This window comes from Cottoperca gobio, chromosome 11, assembly GCF_900634415.1.
Source record: "Cottoperca gobio chromosome 11, fCotGob3.1, whole genome shotgun sequence".
In the NCBI taxonomy this organism is placed as follows: Eukaryota; Metazoa; Chordata; class Actinopteri; order Perciformes; family Bovichtidae; genus Cottoperca; species Cottoperca gobio.
Window position 1 is genome coordinate 6,013,451 of NC_041365.1, and position 16,916 is coordinate 6,030,366.

Below are 16,916 nucleotides of genomic sequence, written 5' to 3' on the forward strand. Positions count from 1 at the left end.
TAAAATGTCAGAAAACAGTGAACTAAACGTCTACAACCATGCTAGCAGCTGCGTGCTAGCTCTGTGAGGATGTACACAGCAGGGCTTTGAGCTAAATGCTAACTGTAGCATGCTAACATACTCACAATGGTAATGCTAACCTGGTGATTTTGAGCAGGTATAATGTTCACCATCTTAGTTAAGCACGATAGAATGATAACAGTTGCTTATTAGTGCTTAACATAACGTACAACGAGTTTAATAGTACAATGCTACATCTTAAAATTGCTTGTTGTCTGGCCAAATGAACAAAACCCAAGATGTTCAAATTACTGAGATAAAAGCAGCAAATCCTCATGTTTGATAAGCTGTTAAAATGACTTCAATAATCTATAATCAATATTTTTGTTGGTAAATAATTTCAGTACCATTTTCAACTTTGAACGGGATAGAATCACCGCCTCTTTTGAACAACTGTAGTACATTTGAGAGTTACAGCTGTACTCTGCTCTCTGACTGCAAATGTATCTCATGGATCATCTCACAGCATCTTCCCTGCTCATCACTGCACCTTAATCCAGGCCTATTTCATGTAATTGTGAGGGAAAAGCACAACCTCTGTCAGGGTCAGGTAAGAGAGATTAGTCGTGGATCGTTCGGGGTTGAACCTCTGAAATGAGTGACCTCAGTCTCCGGTCACTTTGAGGCTGATCCCTCCTCTCTCTTCTTTCATCTCTTTCATCTCTCTCTCTCTCTCTCTCTTTCTCTTGACCTCAATCCCACATCCCTGTGATGCTTAAACACACACTTTAGCACTCACCCATCACATAGGGTCAACTAACGGCTGCTATCAAATGCATGCACTTAAGAGACACCGCCCGTACTGCAGAGCAAAGATATATTTCATACTACAGTACATATACTTCACTGTTCAAGACATGTTTCAAATTATCCCCACTTCTGCCAGTTTTGACAATGCTTAACTTTATACACCATAGCATTAGTAATAATAACTTTATTTTGATATTTTATCACTACGAACAACCCCTTATTAAATAGTCCTACAAGTAGCCTGTTGTTAAAGACACTTGATTGATTATAATGTATTTTTTATAGTGTGGTATTACTACTTTATTTGAGTAAAGGAGCTTAATACTTCTTCGATCTTTGCATATTGAGCCTAGATTCAGCTAAGTAGTACAATGTTGCGATCTTAAGAACAAAGGGCTGAGTTTTGCTCCAGGTATTGGAAAACAGTCTGCTGTCCTGCTGAAAATGTGGCCAAAACAAACTTATCTCCTCAACAATCTTAAGCCCATCCTGAGGCCGTATAGAGCTGTTTCTTTGCTAGCCTGTGTGATGCTAATTGTACACACAGACACACACACAGACACACACATACATACATAAGCAGAGGCTCCTCCCCGGCTCCAGACAGAGGAAACCTGATGCCTTTAAAAGCCAATAAAAACATAATGGAATCTAGAAACCCGAGCATCTCAATCCATCACATCTCAGCATGAGGTGGAGTTGAAACGCTATATGTACCTCCTGAAAATGAAATTGACTTATAGTTGTTTGGAGCCTCGACACACTGCGGATATGGGCTTCACAAAGCGGAAGGATGAGAGTGTGTGTGTGTGTGTCACGCTTCAAGTGTAAACGTGTGTGTGAAAGAGTGGGCCAGTTTGTGTGAGAAGGCCTGGTGACCTCGAACCCAGAAAGTGCCCAAAAAGTACTGAAAAGACATTTCAGTGTGTGTGTGTGTGTGTGTGTGTGTGTGTGTGTGTGTGTGTGTGTGTGTGTGTGTGTGTGTGTGTGTATGTGTGTGTATGTGTGTGTGTGTGTGTGTGTTTTGTATTCCAAGGATCAGTTTTACAATGAGGGCTGTTGCTATGGGCAACCTTTGCCTTCTACAGAAATTTCCATCTCCCAGTGAGAATCACACACACACACACACACACACACACACACACACACACACACACACACACACACACACACACACAGCTCTGGCAACATAAGCAAAGGTGTTATGTAATGTCGAATAAACAACCCTAAAAACTAACATCAAAACAGTGTGCTTCTTCAGCTCCCCCCTCTCTATCTGTCCCTCCCTCCCTCCATGCCTCCCTCCGTCTCCCCCCTCTGGATCCACAAACTCTCAGTATATCCCCGTTCCTCGCCCCATTTTCCTTTCATCTTAAACTCCTGTTTCTTATCTCAAGGCTAGCCCCCGTAAGTTAGGCGTGACCCCAAAAAACACACACACATACTTCAATAAACACACACCCCAATCCCCAGGGTGGCACCAGAGCCCTGCCCAGGGGCCCCTTTAGTCCCCTATACACACAAAACCCTCCACATACTCTACATACTGTAGCTGCAGAGGCTAGTCTACTGTTGGCCCATTTTCTGTGATCAAATGTGCATCATCTATATTTATCCTAACCTTTAACAGTAATATGTAATCACCCTCTGTGTCTCGACATGTTTAATTTATGAGACAATATTATACGTGTGAATTCATGGTATGGTGGGCAGTAGTGCGTCACTGTATGTAATTACAGCATTTGTGTGCATGTGTCTGTGGATATAATCACAGGGTTTCGGTTGTGGTGCGTGTGTACATGCACACACAAATGCCCCTCAGACCGATCTGTGTGGGTATGTGTGCGTGTGTGTTTTTTTATGTGATTTTGGGGGAGTCGAATATGGCCAGCTCTGCATTTTGCCTCTGTTTCGGGAGCTATAAACAGCTGTACTTTCTGCCTGCGCCACATAGCTAACTAACCACAACGAGACACAACGAGCTCTCCCGTACCACACTCATAACCCGGGGCCAAAACCGTCTGTATCTTGCCCTCAATTTCCCTCCACTACTGCATTTTGTTCCAATTCCTTATAAAAGGAAACTGTAAGATGACAGCCATATTCCACTGGATCTGCGGATTGAATGCAATCCTGGTTCTTGGCAGCGTATGAAGCACAGCCATTGTAAGACGTGCGGTGCCAGTTGGAGTCATTTTAAACAATCTGGGAGCGTTGGGATATATAATTATGTATACTTTTGTAAAAGGAGATGGGGGAAAAAGGACAGAAGCCGAAAAAGAATCTGAGCTTGTTGGGGTAATGTCATGTTCTGACAAAGCGAACATAGGTGCGTCCTCTGAGGGGTGTTGCAACATTTGCAGTGACTCAGGTAGAAACCTGATTTAAAGCTGACATCAGGCTTTGCTCTATATATTTGATCCTGTCCACTATAGCCGCTCTGTCTGTGTGTGTGTGTGTGTGTGTGTGTGTGTGTGTGTGTGTGTGTGTGTGTGTGTGTGTGTGTGTGTGTGTGTGTGTGTGTCAGCTCATTTTACAGCTACAAGAAGCTGGATTTTATATCTGAGCTGACAACGGCACGGTTTCACAGATATTAACATTCCTCAGGAGCTGAATTGTTCCAGATTTTAATTTAGAATCAGCATGAAAGAAATGCAAGATTATAAGGGTTTGAGTGTGTGAAATTAAGGTGGTAACACTGCAGCAACCCGACGATGAGAAGGTGTGTGTGTGTGTGTGTGTGTGTGCGTGTGTGTGTGTGAAGGTTATATGATGATTACCAGCCTGAGTGTGGGAGAATAAAAGCCCACGGTATGTTTTGAAGAAACAATGGGCATATGCAGCTCAGCTGACACACTAAGATGCAGGAAGTCAGATAACAATAGGAGACAGAGGTAGTTATATAGACACACTAATCACCAAATCAGGTTTCACACACACACACACACACACACACACACACACACACACACGCACACACAGTGTTAGAGGTAGACATGTGTGACCAAACGATTTTTCTTTGGGTTGATTTTTTGGTTTGGTTCAGTTCAGATATCCCCTTCAGGGCTAGCTGGGAAGATAGAGAGCTTCATTGTGATTGACTTCAAATGCATTCCTCAGTAACCCGAGAGGTTGTTACTGCTGCTGCACAATGCCTGGCACACACACACACACACACACACACACACACACACACACACACACACACACATTTTAAGCTCCTGTTACAGTACACGCAACGCTGCCTTGGAGAAATAATCGTTAATTGCACTTTTTAATATGTGAGATTTTATCAGAGTGAATGTTCTCAACTGCTGCAGCATCTCTGAGCTGTAAAGCTGTGAAGAATCATTTGAATACTCCCTCTGCTTTTTGGCACCATCTGTGAGTCCCACTCCTCTAGCCGGCCCTCCATTTACTGCATCCACAGTGTTGAAGGAGGAATACAGAAATACAATGAAAAACTTTGAGGTCATTCAATGCAACTTCCATGTCCATTTTTCCCACCACACTGTCCATCTAGGAAGGAAAAACATCAACTTCTATATTTTTCTCAAGTGGCATTACAGATATTTTGGCAAAAAGAGGTTGATAACAATCTAAATCTCAGCATGCCGGAGTCCTGCCCATGCAGAGAGTTAACCTCTGTATGTTTTGACATTACATCACTGACTAGAACAGTGTTTTTTGTTTGTTTTATAACCCCACAAAATGAAGCTGTGTCACAGGTTGCACAGTCGTTCTTAAAAAAACTAAATATATATATATATATTATTTATTTTTGATGAGTAATCTTGTTCATTCATGGTTTGTATTTCAGGCTCTGTCTGTGTCGAGCTTGCTCATATTTGCACCATCACATAAACAGAGCCACATCCCAAAACTAAACGTGTAATATTGTTGCAATGAATGGCTTTAACTTTGGTGTGGGTGTCCTGACTGAACTAAAGTTCTGGATATCAAACGTGTCAACCGTGCACTTGAACCAATGATGACAGTTCTGGCAAAAAAACAATAATCATCTGGCAGAATTTTTGAGACCCAAATCAGCCCTGAAATGAGGTAAAGTGATCTTTATGGACCACATGTGTAAACCTCCCTGAAGTTTAATTCACTGTAGGTGGAGTGCCCACGCTTCATAAAGCAGCTGCTGATTCACGGCCGTCTCTGTGTCTGCTCCTCTCCAGAGCAGACCTACACTGATAAGAGGTGGAGAGTTTGAGCCATGCTGCTCGCTGACAGAGGTAGACTGTTGATATCTCTTTAACAGACTGCTTGGCACATGCCCTCCGACTACTCGCACACTTACAGGAAAAAACTGCAGCCTGCTTTACTGTTGGTATTGTTCCACACCCATCTTTCTTTCCAGAGTGGATCCCCAGACCTGTCAGTAGTGACCTCTAATCTCCCTCCATCTTTAGCTTTTCTACCTCGGCTCACGCTCCGTCCTGCTCTTCGTCTCCTACCAGCTGGGCAGGTTGGATGGCAGCCAGCCTGGACGCTAACAGTCAGACAGGGAGATGTGAGAGAGATAGAGGGCAGTGTGTGTGTGTGTGTGTGTGTGTGTGTGTGTGTGTGTGTGTGTGTGTGTCTGTCTGTTACCAGGTGATGGCCTGGTTAAGACACCTGCCACCTTCAGCAGAGATTAGCACAGAAAGCCTCTGCACAGTCAGACTGCTCACACACTCGCTGACACCTTATAGCACGCACACACACACACACACACACACACACACACACACACACACACACACACACACACACACAGACACGGTCAGATGTCAGGACAGTATCTTATAACAGTTACGTCAGGTGCCCTCCTTTGAACCTTAAAACAGCTAACACCTGCATGCTACAGCCAAGGGGGTCAAATATAACCTGTCTGAGTCTATCTGGGACTTATATATACCTTTATTCATGGACAGATAGTGAGCCAAATAGCCCCTGGGTACAGACACATACAATTCTTACTAGAGCACCCCTGCACATGGTAGAAGGTTTCGCATTTCTTTCTGTTGTATTTTGCAGGTTAAAGTTGTTTTGTTCATACCTGAGATGAAGAGAAGCTGTCTCAAACCTCTCCAAACCTTCCTGCCACAATAGACTAACACTAGCAAAGTCTCCATCCAAACGTAACGCACATTTTAACAGAAATACATATATATATATATATATATATATATATATATATATATATATATATATACACATATACTGTGGGTCAAAACCATTTAGCATCCATCAGAATGATTTTCCTACTCTATTTCTAATACATTCTACTGTCATAGTTTTAATGTCTGTGATGGATGTCTCCTCCTGTGAAATAAGTTTCAGCCCCCTGGGCCTCGTTTGTCAGCAGTAAGCCTAGTAAAATATCTCCAGATTCTTAAGTTAAATTATCATTCAGTGTCAAGAGATTCTCTGCAGTAACAGCTGCAGCAGGGGGTCATAAGCAGGCATCACTTTGTGTTTGCAAAAAGGAACCCGCAGAGCAATTTAACACTGATTCGCTGTTTAAAAGATGAGAAGTGGTTATGGGTGTCTTGGATTAAATAGGACTACATGGGGATTAATTCAAAAAAGTACATTAGATATCAGTGTTTAGACTAATTTGCTGCTTATGTTATTTTTAAACAATCTAAAACTGCTATTCAACAGAAAAAAGGTTATTGTAAACATGCTGTTGTAAGTAATACCACGTGGGAAGGTAGAAAACATTGATTTAGTTCCCTGCCAAACACATTTCTGCTCTTTTCCAGAATGTTTGTCTCAGTATTTCACACATGAGTGCTCCCTGTGACCAATGAATGTGAACCACAGAGCAAACTTGTAAACAAGCTCATGTACAGCAGCCAGGAAATGAGTGAAACACTTTTTCTCCACCCAAGTCTTTTATGCCGATCAAATTCCCAATACCGCTACCGTGGCTGATCCAAATCGCAGCCACGTTGGCTGTATTAATTCTCAGTTCAAAACCTGTGGGAGGATGGCGTTACATTGACTCTGGTTTGTTATTCCAGCTCACTCTCAGTCTCAGTGCAGCACCAAATTAAAGCTGAAAAGCATCCAAGCACGAATATTATCTTTCTCCACTAAGTTATAAGGACAAAGATGATCTAAGTGATGAATGCCCTTATGGAAAGTCACGCACTTGCTAAATACGGTATATGGTACAGTGAATGGCTTGGTCAGAGAGCTGCAGGGATAGAACAGAATCATTCATCTGGATCACTGAAGGGCAATTTAAGTCCATTTTCATGCAGAAAGACTTTTAATATTTATCTCATATATCTGTTACAAATCAATAGACCCAAATCCATTCATGACAATGCTCAGTACCAGCTTCATCAATTCAAATCAGTAAAAAGGCTTTTGCATTTGCTTCATTGTTAACTACACAATTAATCCTCATCAGGTGGAAGGCTGCCTGCCCTCCTTCTTTTATAGAAATTGATTATAGAGGTCATGATGCATCTTAAAATTGAGAAACCGAGGTTCAAGTTAAATAAATCACTTGACAAATAGAATAGAATCTGGTTTCCCTTCATTGATTATGTAGAGAATCTGTCCTCTCTAGCAATGTGATCGCTAATATCGTTCACAAGCAGCCTTTTTTACCTCCTGCCAACAATATCGTGGAGTCTGCCATTTCCACGCGGGATTCAAATTGCCAACCTAAGCACTAGGTATCTGCTGGAAACAATGCTTGCATGTAAACCAGTGTTATGTAATCTCATCTCATTAATATCAGCCTCATTTTCCTGCAGTCATATCAAAGCTGCATTAGGTTACAGCTAATGCAAACCGAACACTTCCTGCAGCTGCTGCTCCACATTGAATGTGGCGAAACACAGGGTGGCTTTATTGTGAAGGAGTCGCAGGAAACGCAACGTATTGGTTACTAAGGTTAGGGCAGATTGTGAATGTTCGTCATAAAAGCGTTATTTGGGGGATAGTTTTGCCACAATGAAATCAGATCGCGATGATTTTGACTGACTTCTTTATTAAGATAACCTGAGTTTGTTTGGCTGCACTGTAAATAGAAACACCAGCTGCTCTTCTGTTGTATTCCTGAGCTCAAGGAGTGTTTGCTGTAGTATTAAACTGCACTTGCCATCACCACGGTAACCACAGATAACGTCAAATAAACGTCAGATAGACGATAAATTATTACTTTGCCCGTCGGTGACAGAGTGTGTTTAACCTGTAATGTCTCAGTATCACTGACAAAACGAGTAGCTGACACTGAAACTTCAAAGAGGTCACATGACTGTGTAGTGACACATCAGCTGGCCCGAAACCTTGTAATGCGCGCACACACACACACGCACACACACGCACACGCACACACAGGGTCAAGTATAGGGGAGCAGTACAGTGGAAGGAGTGGTGATACAGAGACAGAGAGGCAGAGAGATGTATATCTGTATGTAGGACCCAGCTGTTACACTAATCTGACAATCCAACAGGATTAAAGACCGCACACACACACACACACACACACACACACACACACACACACACACTAGGCCTTTCTGCATGGAATCCTCCTCCATTATATATGGCCTTATAAAACATGCATCTCCGAGTGAATGTGTGTGTGTGTGTGTGTGTGTGTGTGTGTGTGTGTGTGTGTGTGTGTGTGTGTGTGTGTGTGTGTGTGTGTGTGTTTGTCACTGTACTGCTGCCAAAAATGCCTTGAGATTCTGACACAACTGCTGCTCCCACACTGCACTGTGCTTATGTGTCCATGTTGTTAAGGGAATTCCAGTGTGTGTGTGTGTGTGTGTGTGTGTGTGTGTGTGTGTGTGTGTGTGTGTGTGTGTGTGTGTGTGTGTGTGTGTGTGTATTGATGTTTGGTTGGAGAAATGTTGCAGTGAGCAGTGAATGCTTCTGGTTGGCTGGTGGGTCAATAACTGTGTTTTTGTGGCTGCTTCTATGAAGTGCCGGAGAGGGAGAGGGGTGAGGCTGAATGCCGATTTATACGTGTACGTGTGCATGTGCGTGTGTGTGTGTGTGTGTGTGTGTGTGTGTGTGTGTGTGTGTGTGTGTGTGTGTGTGTATGTGTTTGTGTGTGATTACAGGCTGGCTCAATGGGCCTATTTCTGCAGGGCCAGTGGGAGGGCGTGGCGCCTGTGGCTGGAACTTTTCTCGTGTTTCTAAGGAACTTTTCAAAAGGGGCTTAGAAATGTGACTGCGTGTGAGAGAGAGCGCCCTGCGGACCATGATGCCTTTGTGTACCAGAGAGCGAGAGAGAGAGAGGGGCACTCAGAGTACACTCGGAAACGGTTATCAATGGTCTCTTCTCAGTCCCAAATCGAAAACCTTAAAACACACACATACACACACACACACGGAAATCAGACCATGATGGGAATCACATTTCTGCCGATATACAGTGATGTGAATCACAAGGCAGCATCATATAATTACAGCTTGTGTAATCAGGCTAATGACAGTCATGCGACTTCACAGACCCCAAGCCAGGAGAAGGAGATGCACAAAAGGCAGAGGTTAGAGAGGAAAGGGTGTAAATTGAGAATACTTGAGAGGAAAAAGCAAGGAGTGATGATGGGATGGATGGACCCAGAGGCAGAGGTGGGTGGAGAATGAAAGAGGAGTGTTTTTGTCTTTGATGCAGAGGAGAAAAATCCAATCAGCCCTGTGTAATTCAATCTGGAATGGAAAGATGCACCTTTGCGAGTGTGTGTGCAGAGGGCATGATGCATATTATTATCATGCCATACCTCTGTTTTTCTCACACGCACGCACACACACACACACACACACACACACACACACACACACACACACACACACACACACACACACACACACACACACACACACACACACACACACACACACACAGGAGGTAAACAAATTGCTGCTCCAGGGACGAGCAGCTGACCTTGCTGTGCTCTCTTGGCTCCTCTCTATTGGTTGAGTGACTTTCACGAACTGGCAGCTAACTGAAAATGCCAATGACAGTAGGCCAAGGGACTGTCAGCAAAGTCTGAGAGTCGGTTGATAGCTTCATGTATCATAACGTCTCTTGATATTGAACTCTAATTATGCAGGTCGTGTGATCTGGCGGCGGAGAAGGAGGGAGCACCATATGGTCTCCGTCTTAATGGGCCTCACAGACTGAATGCTTGTGAACTAATCAGATGTTTATCATGAGATACTGATTAACTCTAACAAATCAGTGTCAGAAGACTTCAACAAATCATGAGCCAACATTATAAACCAGTAAGGAAATGAGCCATTTGCTTTTGTCCAGATTTGTTTCAATGAATGTGTTGTCTCTGCAGATGTTATTTTATAGTCTGCATCATCTGATATTTGATTGTATAAGGCCGCATGACCCACCAAGAAGTTTAACAAGAAAAGACTCAAAATTAGGTTTATTAATCCGAAACCTTCTTTAATGTTTTGCTATTTTCTTGTAGATATTAGATCATTGTTGATCTTTAAGCCTCTTAAAATGTTCAAATGAAACACTTTGAGCAGGAAATGGAGAATCACTCTTGAAGCAACTAATAATGAGGAGTCACATTTAAAAAGGAATAGTTTAACATTTTGGGAAAAATGCTTTCTTGGTGAACAAGTAAAGTCACGCCTGTTAGGAGACAAATCTACAGCCCATATCTGCCAACCCCTGCTGTAGCACTGGGAAAAACTGTGGTTCATCAATAAATAACTCCAACACATAACGCCCCCTCAAACCACAAATTGTCAGTTTAACAAATGCATGACGCAGGTAGGTGTAAGCAAGTAGATAATGAGGATTAATGGGTAAAATGTGTAGAGCAGGAGTTCCTTGTTGCCACTCAGACAGTGTTATCTTCCTTCAGCTTCTGTTAAATCACCTTATCTGAAAGATAAATATTATACCAAGCTTCAGGTGCGAGCGTGTTCATCCATCTCTGATTGTTTTTTAGCAGTACGGTTAAAGCTTCATCCCTCAGTAGGCAACATTACTCACTGACTAATTAATTAAGGTGGATTTAAGAAACTAATGGCTGGAGAATGATTGTCTAACTAACACATAGATTAGCTTCAGAGTGTTTGGTATAACAATTGGTGATCATTAATTCCTTGATACTGTGCACTTTAATTAAAGTGGGATTGTGGAGCTTGTGAGTGGCGAAAGTGGTCAGTGTCGGAGTAAACCAGGGGAAACGTGTAACTGGAGGACAGGAAGATATATGGGTTATGATACGATCTTGCTCTTACAGCCCTCCTCTCTCTTCTGTCTTGCTATAATCCTGTCCAGGTTGTTCCCTCCATTCAATCCGTCTCAGCTGCTCTAAGCTCTTTACAGGCCTGCCTCAACCACCAGTCTCTCTCTCTCTCTTTGCTTCTACCGGGACACCAATCCACCCCGTCCATCTCCCTTTCATTTTCTCTTTTTTCTTCCTCGTCAGCTCCTCTGCTCTTTTATCATTTCACTTTACCTAAAGCCAATCCCTCCTCATTCATCTCACACTATTTTTCTGATGAGCCACTCATATCCTTTTAGCACTTTTACATATTTAACAAATTCTATTATGTCTCGACACCCCCTCCTTTCCTCCACACGTCTGCTGCATTTCGTTCTTCAATCCAATCTGTTTCTCTTTTTTTTTCTATTCCTCTGCTACACTTTAGCCTCCACCCCTCCTTTAATATCACTCGGTCTGTGATTGCCTCTGACCTTATTCCCCCCGTCATTCTCTTCAAATCTCCTCTCCCTTCATCTTCACACAATATCTAATCACTTTCAAATCTGTCGACACACCTTTTCTGCTTTGTTTATTTTTCGGAGGGGACATTTCCCAAGAGCTGTGAGGTGTAAAGATACAATTTATGCTCAGTGATTACTAAGCAAATTTCTTGGCACGATTAAGTTTAGTATTGAATGTGAATACTGGGGATTACAGGAAATGAGAAGGTAGAAAGGGGGAATGACGTGCAACAACAACAAAAAAGAATCAAACTGGGGGCACTTTTAATCATAGGCTATGGTATTCCTCCTGACCACTAGGCTACCATGACGCCAGAACCTCAATACTATTTTGGTACTGATGGAAATTCGTCTGTAGCAGCGAGTACAGAAGGAGAGAGGAAAAACTGCTCTGATCTCACAGGATAAGAGTCAGGATATATTAACCCAATTTTGTTAAGCAGAAATGCATTTTCTTCTTTTCTTTTCAATCTTTTTAATCATCTCGCAACGAGGCCCGCTCATTGAACCGCTGTACTTTTTTGGTAACGACTGAAATCATATTCAAGCTTATGTTAGACTGTATTTTAGTCCTGAAACAAACAACAGAAAAATTAAGCGACAACTATTTTGATAATCGATTAATCATTTCAATTATTTATCACGCAAAAATGCCAAACATTTTCTTGTTTCATCCTTGTTTCCGTCTTCAAACAGACAACACAAAGCAAAGTCGGACAAAACAAGCAATCTGAAGTCCTTGGACTCTCAGAAATAGTAATGAGCCCAACTGTATTTTATTCAGCTTTAGACAATAATTTACATTTGAGCTTCTTGTGTTGAATGAAAAAAGTAAGGTATTAAATAAAGAGTTTGGTTGGAACCTAAACTCAGCTTCTCAAATGAAAGAAATTGCTACTTTCCCTTCTCTTAACATCAATACAAGCTGAGGATGACAAAACAAGACATATGATGACATCATCTGGGACTCTGGGAAACTGTAATGGGCATTTTTTATCGCTTTCGATTAAAACCTTCATCAAGAAAATAATTAGCAGGTTAATCAATTATGAAAATAATCGTTAGTCGCCGCCCTAAATTTAAACTGTAACCAAACTAAATACAACTGCAACTAACATTTGGGTTGATTGAGAATGTCAGAAAAGGAATTAATGTCAAAAGAAGTCGTGCCTTTCCTCCATCAGCACCTGCTCCTCCTCCTCCTGCTGCTGCTGCTGTCTCTAATGTTTCAGTGTTGTGTGACCTGTCAATCTGTCCTGTGTATCTGCCTCAGTCATATCATGTCCTGGCAGACAGACACCCCACACAGTGCAACACGGGGAACAATTATCATGTCACATATAGGGCTTAATAAACAATACACCTGAGGACACACACACACTCAGTGTCAGTCAGCCTTTCAGCCCTGGGTCTCTGCTGGCTAAGATTAGGGCTAATCCACAACTGTTGGAATTAAAGATTAAGAAGGAATCACCTGCCGCCGCAAAAGTGTGTGTGTGTGTGTGTGTGTGTGTGTGTGTGTGTGTGTGTGTGTGTGTCTGTGTGTGTGTGTGTGTGTGTGTGTGTGTGTGTGTGTGTGTGTGTGTGTGTGTGTGTGTGTGTGTGTGTTTGTGTGTGGTGTCATTTATAAAAAGACCCTATGGGAAAGAGAAGCTGCTGAAACCACCAAGCAATATTACAGAATCCCTACCCTCCTAACCACACCCACACACACACACACGCACGCACACACACACACACACACACACACACACACACACACACACACACACACACACACACACACACACACACACACACACACAGCTCATTAGCTTCGATGGATCATTCAAACTGCAAACGTCTTTGAAAGAGTCCTTTAAAGCATGGGGGTTCAAAGGTTTACTTGAGAGAGTCCACAGAAGCGCAAACACACACACACACAAACATACTCGTACACACACATACACACAGCGGGTTTCAGTGTCTGCATTTAATTGGATCGATGTTCTTCCCCTCATGACTTGCCCATAATTGAGGGGACATGACTAACATGTGGGAAGCCTTTTGTTACTAAGTTCCTGTTTATTAAGACAGGCAGAATAAAAGCGGAGCTCTGCAGCGACGGAGCAAGAAGAGGAGGAGGAGGAGGAGGAGGAAGAGGAAGAGGGCTGGTGGGTGTAGAGATGGATTGATGGAGAGAGGAAAAACGTTGCAGCAATGAGCTCCTGACCTCGTTCACTCCTCTGTTGGGACGTTGGGCTAAATAATTTAAACGCACACATACACAGTCACATGCCTTTCGCACACAGTGTTTCTCGCTCTCTTTCGCACAAGCGGCCTCCCTGTTCTCCTCCATCGCCTCCTCTGCCTCTGTTACACACATGTAAACACACACATGTAAAAACCCACACCTATATAAAATTCCCCCTCTGTGCACCACTCAGGAAGCCCCCTCCTGATTTAAAGCATGAAGGCCGGATCTATAAATACTCACTTCCTGTGTCCATCCTATAACCAAGTAAGCAACCAGTGACCACTTAAGCACACACACACACACACACACACACACACACACACACACACACACACACACACACACACACACACACACACACACACACACACACACACACACACACACATATATGTTGTACACGTCAGTATGCAAACAAGTAGATCTCTGCCAAAGTGTGAATCTTAATGAAATGCCTATAAATAAAACCAACTTAATCGCAGGAAAGAAAACATATTAATTATATCTGCCTTGATGAAACACAAGCATCAGAAATGGATATCTGTAAATCAAAACTGACGAAATCTCTTTGTTGTCAGAGAAAAAGATGACACGGAGATCGTGTTTGAAAATAGAAACTGTGACGCTGACAGATCAAAGACAAGACAAAATGAAGAGATGACAAATTGGATGACAAAACATGTATATATCCACTCATGTGCATGGATGCATCTTAAAAAATCTAACTGTGATTCATTGTACTTTTCTTCTTCAGGTGTCACCAACACCCCATGAGACATTAGAGCTGTGAAGTACTTTCACGAATGTATCACCGTACAACAAGCCATTCAAATGTTCACGTATATAAAATATCTTCCATTTAAATTTGGCTTGACGTTGTTCCCATTTATTTAATCTTTACCTCTTCCTGCAGGACCTCAGAGACAATCCCCCGGGACGACGCACTCTCCATCTTCCACTGTGTCTTCATTTACAAGCACTCTCTACCACCATTAAGTGCAAACTAACTTAGCTTGACTCAGTGGCCATAGTGGACATTTTCAAAGATGGGCTCCCAGAGGAACAGTGATAGCATTTCCAGCCAAAGGCAGTCAAACATGTCTCTCTACCAATGACATGCAGCCAAGGAAACAAGTCCCTTGAAGAGAGCTTTGAAAGCAGAAAAGACTTGGTGTCATTAGTAGACAACTGGAGCGTAAGCTACAACCTTGTTCCAAGGTTTTATCATTTGTTATCAAAGGCACAGTTGATCATAAACAATATTATTTTATGGACAAATCGATACCTGTCAAGTGTCCATGGATGATTAGTCTATAAAGTGTGAAAAATAGCCATCACAAGTTCCCAGAGCGACGATTTAAAAAGATATAAATCAGAAAAAAACTGTAAATCATAAATAGGCTGGAAGCAGAGAATGTTTGGATCTTTTTATTTTGGCCATTTTATACTAGTGATGACAGCAAATGAGAGGAGAGGGATGGGGAATGACACTCAAAACAAGAAATCAAACTGGGCACACTGTGATTGTGATGCGAGGTGCCTTAAAGGTCTTCCACCAGGGTACTTCAAATCTTAGCTTTTCTTTCTCTTTTTTATAAATGTGTTCAACAATTAGTCGATTATGATGATTGTTTGTAATTCATAGTCTTTGACAAAACAATCTAGAGCTGCAACTAATAATTAATCTGATGATTATCTATATTAAATGTTTATTTCAAGAAGTGTCTGTAAGAAATGACTTGTTTTGTCAGTTTAACACTTTGATTTCAACGAAGAGAAAGAAAAACAATAACTATTCACATGTTTTAGAAGTATGAACCAGAGAATGTTTAGCATTGTCTCTTTAAAAATTACTTTGGAAAAACTTGGAAACCAAAGAAGATTAATTTTCTGTCAGTCGACTAATTAAATGACTAATCATTGCAGATCCATCTCCATGACAACTAGGAAAACTCTCTCTGCTGATGAAGACAATTTGATACGGCTGAATGCTCCAGAAGAAGCTTGTGGACTTTCGTCAAAGCACTTACTCCAAGAACCATGAATGAACATGATTAATGTTCTGTTGACCAGCTAATCAACTAAACAAAAGTTTCCACATTCAACTGGACAACTGCACTATTCATTCAAAAGGTTTAGCAAAACGTTTAGGTGAGAAAAGTAAATGTGAAGTTGCTGCCAAAATGACCATCAACAAACAAACAGGCCAACAGATGGAGAGGGACATGGAGGGGATTGCGTGCCTCACAGCGACAACACTGAGGGTCCGATCGGGAGTGCGAAGGTCGGCCTTATCACGGCCTGAGTCCACTCTTATCAGTCGCCTGCCAGGAAATACACATTCCAGCAGTCCCATTGGACCCCATTGGGTTTCAGCTCTGCAGGACCCAGCCCATCCGGCCCTTCGTTAGCCTAATTCCCTTTACAGAAACGTGTGAGGAACGAGAGTCATACCAAAGAGATACAAATACACACATGAATAAAATGAATGGAAAATGATACCATTATAGCAACGTCAATGGTCGGCATCTGTGATTCTCACTCTGTCAAACACACACACACACACACACACACACACAGGTTCGTTAGTGGGAAGGAGGCGCCCTGTTTTTGAGGTTTTCATTTATAGCAAAAGCTCTGAAACACAGAAATCCCAGAATGCTTTGTGGTTTTGGGAGCCGGTACTGCGTTTATGCTCTCTAATTTAGAGTCCTGTAATAGCACAAACACACACAAACACACACACACACATACACACACACACACACACACACACACACACACACACACATACTGCTGTAAAAGTGAAACACAAGTGCAGTCTCTCCACTTCTATATTTTTGTCTTTATTGTAGTGGAACAGACGGAGAAGAGAAGATGAAAGAGAAAGAAAGAAAGAAGCATAAAGAGACAGAAAGCAAAAGTAAGATGGAAAGGAGAGGAGTGAGAAAATAGAGAATGAGACAAAAGCTGTGAATGAGAGAAGCAATAGAGGTGACAATAAAAAAACGAGATGAAACAGAATGAAAAAAAAAAAAGGAAAAAGAGGGGAGGGCGGGGAGAAAAGGGCGATAAAGCTGTGACAGCGGCAGCCATGGTGGTTGTCATGGCAACGGCAGCGGAGAGCAGGTAGAGCACGGT

General features: G+C 42.2%; 1 protein-coding gene across 1 annotated transcript in view; it reads right to left on the reverse strand.

Annotated features, from left to right (window-relative positions):
- sdc3 (syndecan 3) overlaps nt 1-16,916 on the reverse strand; it is a 33,284-nt gene that overhangs the window by 10,304 nt on the left and 6,064 nt on the right.